This window comes from Mugil cephalus, chromosome 20 (genome assembly GCF_022458985.1).
Source record: "Mugil cephalus isolate CIBA_MC_2020 chromosome 20, CIBA_Mcephalus_1.1, whole genome shotgun sequence".
NCBI classification, from domain to species: domain Eukaryota; kingdom Metazoa; phylum Chordata; class Actinopteri; order Mugiliformes; family Mugilidae; genus Mugil; species Mugil cephalus.
In genome coordinates this window covers 6,476,179-6,481,023 of record NC_061789.1, presented here as the reverse complement: position 1 = coordinate 6,481,023, position 4,845 = coordinate 6,476,179, and positions in this window count along the sequence as shown.

The window sequence follows — 4,845 nt, the reverse complement described above, 5'->3', positions numbered from 1 at the left end:
TTGCTTTGACTGATGTAAATCAGAGAGACAATGACATCACGGGAGATGGGCAGATGAATGAGTGCGCGCTTTGTCTGGAAAAGCCACAAAAATAAATGCCGTTTCTGGTGCATTGCACCCATCCTACAACCAGATAACAGAACATTGTTAGTAATTCTTCCTCAGAGTACTTGCATTTGCAAACGTGCCGTAAATGCGTCATAACCGTAAAGAATCACATTATCCAAGCACAAAAGCATTAGCTGATTCGCCTTTGCAATGAACCAATCCGAATGCTTTCTGACTAATAGCAGTGTCTCAGTTACATATGTCATTTAACACGAGGCAAAATAAGATGGGATGTACTGCACTAGTAAATAAGTAATTGAATTATATGCCTTTACTGTATACATGTATGACACCTACTCATTTATAGTGTATGATATTAATGAAATTGGAAACGCACCATAGAGTAGCTTGACAGCCACAAAAATTAAATAAAAAATGCCTACAGAGATCAAAAGCGAGTCTCATCTATCCTTCAAATGCAATTGAAAAATGCATTAATCATGTTTAACCTGATATTGAACATCCGAAAAGAAAAACGATGTGATTTAGTGTTTTATTCAAGTCCCTCATAATGAGGTGGACTTATGACATACTGAGCCTCAGTCACCAGGAGTCTCTGCTAGTATTGAGACTGTTCCTTATAGTTTTACTGCATGGAGCAAGCAACTCACAGTCTTGCCTTAAAGGATACGCCCCTATCTGAATTAGATGATAAGTGAAAGTGTTTTTAATTGGTCAGGCATTGTCCATCGGCAGCAGCTGTTAGCTTTAACTTAGCACAGGCGTTGTAATGTGGTGATGCAAATTAGCCGGTCATTTGTAAAAGTGATAAATAAACTCAAGAGCACACCACGCAGCACCTGAAAACCAGTCGCCCCGGTGTGTTGACTGAAGTTGGGGGTTTTCAGGTGCTGCGTTGTGTCTTTGTGTCTGGCAGCGGTGCTTTGCCGGAAAATAGTCCCTAGTCCATATCTGCACTATTTAATCCCTTCGTGTTAATTGCATTGACATTTGTGCTCGATGTGAATTTACAGGCCAGAACAAGTAACTTATTAAGTTTATTTATCACTTTTGCAGCGACTGGCTAATTGGCGACACTACATTACAGCACCTATGCTAAGCTAAAGCTAACAGCCGGATTAGGACAATGCCTGGACCAATTAAAAAATGTGTTGTTGTTTTTTTCACTTATCCAACTCTATGGAATACGGTGAGTGACTTAATTACACATAGGGATGGTGTATCCATTTAACAGAGATGCACCACCCTAGATTAAATATTCAAGACTTTGACCTCCCTATAAAAAATATTCTGCAACAGGCTTCCTATTTCTTATTCCTGTTATTCCCATTCCCATACTTTGTACCTCCTACTCCTTTAGTGTAAGCCATTTTGTTAATGTCCTTGTGTGTACGTTCATTTAGCCCAGCAGGTCCCCAAAGTGTGAAACAGCTTTCAGGCGCACTCTGCGATGATTACGATCCACTTAATTGGGGCAATAACGACTCCGAACTAACTGCAAACTGCAGAGTCGGGGGGAAGGGGGCGATCAATGAGTCTTATCGACCTGGTTGAGGATGTGTTCAGTTTCCAGCATGTCTATTGGATTGGGAATCTGCTTTCTTGTTTTCATTAGATCATGTCCAACTGGTGCTTAACATGTTACATGGTTTATCTTCGCACTAGGAAGGATGGTACTGAGGTTGAGTCAAAAGATGTTAGAGTCATATTAAAGGCAGCATCTAGCTGGATGAATTTGACTTAATTGCAATTGAAACATCCCATTGTTGTAAGGAAACGGATTAATGTGAATTATTTCTATCTATGGTAGTTTATACTATGCAAAATTGAATTTGGAGAAAAAGATATATTATTAATTGTCTTTAAAAGGAAGTAATTCAAAATATTATGTTATTGGATTCACTGGAACGCTTTGTCAAGTCAAGTAAAATGTATTTATGTAGCACATTTAAAGATGACAAAAATTTTCTGAATTGCTGAAAAAAAAGCTCAAACAGAATCAAATGCCAGAGAACAATGATCTGTTTTAAAATGTGATTTGTTGGAGTCAGCAATTTAAAATTATTACTAAAACGTACTGGGATCAAGTGACAGGAGGTCAGTGCAGGTGAAACCCCTTCCTCATGATTTTTGCTTTTTTAATTACACTGCACACTGAATGTACACAAATCAGCCACTACATTATGACCACTAACTGGAGAATTGAAAACCACTGACCATCTTGTGACAATTTTGGGAAACTTTAGGACCTGCTTACTTGTTACTTAGACATGTACCAAAAACTGCGCCATAAAGCAGTCTTGTGGGACCATGAGAGTTGTAAAAACAAATTTAATAATAAGTACAGTGTATAATCCAACATTTCCTTGTAACTGTAGGAGGTAATTAAACAAAAACACAAGTGAGTCTAGAGGAAATGTGGTGGGATCATCGATATCGATACCTGCATAGACTCAAAAGTCACAGGATGGCGCTGCCCATATCCCTGGGAAAATAGCATCATGCGAATGCTAGGAAGTGAGGACACATTGTACATTTTAATATACAGTCTATGCTACAAACGCAGAACCAACAGCAGCAGAGAAAGGAGACCAGTGAAACTGATCTGCATTGAAGACTTGACCCGAGACACCACAGGGCGCCCTCTGAGGTCTTGTCAGTTCCATGCATCTGCAGGTTCAAGATGTTACTGTAGCACACAAATAGCCAGCAGCGTATGAAGTGGCGACCCCCCAAAAAATCCTCACGTGAATTCAAATATCACGTCAATTTCTGAGTGTCTTAATCAGTGCTTCGGTTGTTCATGTGTTCGTCCATTTTTTGACCAAGACCTTCAACCCATAGGGCCAAAAAGCCCTATGAAGACAGCTCTACTCCTGTCAAAATCACCTCCGTCGTGGCTTTGTATAGTGTTTCTGTAGTGTCGGGTGTGCTGTAAATCAGATTTTGTCTGAGTGGCCACACTGCCAAGCAGATTAGATTTTTAAATTTCTTCCAGGTTGACATGGTTGCACCAGATCTGGCAGGACACGATGCCGCTGCAGGTCTGCAACCAGGGGAGGAAGATCAGAGAGGATCAGAGTCACTCTCAGTGACTCACATTAGCTGCAAAACAATGATGTCATTCATATCAAAGGGAGAGAAGGAGTGGAGGAGATGGAGGCGATGGTGAACAAAAAAGGGCAACTTGTAAAGCCGTGTGGTTTCACCTCGTAGTTCTTCTATCATTCCTCAGTACTTCAATACTTTACATACACTTTATTTATTTTGTTGATAATAATTTGACCAGAGAAATTACAACAGTTTGCACATCATCATGTCACGATTATAGCGATGGCCCTAAATCAACTAATTGGGCCAAAACAAACGGATAGATGGAGAGACAAGATGAGATGGCGCCAATAGAGAAATGAGAAAGTCCTTCAAGTTGCATACGCTCCTAAGATTTGGTTTAGTACTTAGAGATGAATAAATTCTGTTTGTAGTTTTCCAGTAAATTAGTCTTGACAATAAGTAACAAGAACTATTGAGTGAAGAGCTGTACCAACATCGAGTCAGCTAGCGGAAACTAGCTAGTTCCTCTGGTGACACAAAGGGGAAGTAGCTAAGCTTCACACAACACACAACATCACTTGTTCAAAAGTCTTACTTTATGTAATATTTACATTGCTGTAAAGCAAAGATATTTGTGCTCGACTCCCCTTGATTTAACCTCTGTCAGCAGCTGCCATTGGACCCTGAGAGGACTGAATAGATAAAGATTTCTTTTTTAAGTACAATTTTTAAGGTTTTACATTCCACACAAATCCAGGGTCATATCTTGACAAAAAAAGGGGAATGTGTCTGCATCTCTAATGCTGCATAAAACTGAATATCAGTGTTCTGTACTCTATTAGACTAGGTCAGTTGTAGCCAGGCTTACAATAACATGAGCCCGGTAACATACAGTTGGAATATAAGTCAACAAATTCAATTCAACTGCACTCAGATGGCATTTATGACTACACAGTTATTTGTTGTTGGGTTTATTTTTGTGAGTGGGGGAAGTCGGGCTGCTTCCAGGCCAGCGGTCCCAAATGTTTCCTGAAATCTCCATGAAACAGTGTCCAGAAAGATATTGGTTTCTGCATTTTTACGCAAACTACTGGAAGGGAAAGCCTAATCCCCCAAACTGATCTGACTGGTCAGCTCAAATGGCCCGAACAGGCTCCGTCCACCATTCACCAGCAGATTTACAGGAAAGCTGCTGGCAAAGGCCATGCACATAGTGAGGGAGGGACATAAAAATTCTAGAAAACATTTCATTGGTCGCACATTAATACACGCCTCCAAGTGTGGGATGAGTCACCAGAATTTCATTAGCTTAATAGAATAAGTCATTTTTTGTTTGACGGTTACAATATCAATAAATACACCACTGTGTTTGCTAAAAATTGTGTTTTTTCAAAAGAATTCAAATATGCTGGTTTTTAAGTTCTTAAGACAATTTTAAGTCATTTGCACCGAAAAATGACAAAGCATACCATTAAGACACATAGCGCATACTGTATTTTACTTTAAGTACTTCAAGGAAATAGTTATAAAGTAGATAATGAGGTTTTTACTTCAAATGTATACATATGTATGAGCTAATCACTAGCAGGCTGCATTCAGAAGCCATTAAAATATCAGTACCACTGGGTAGTCATTCCAGATTTTTTCTTCACATGTTATTCCTTTTTCTTTTTGATAAAATGCTCAAATCAAATCAAATCAAATCACACTATCTATAACTCC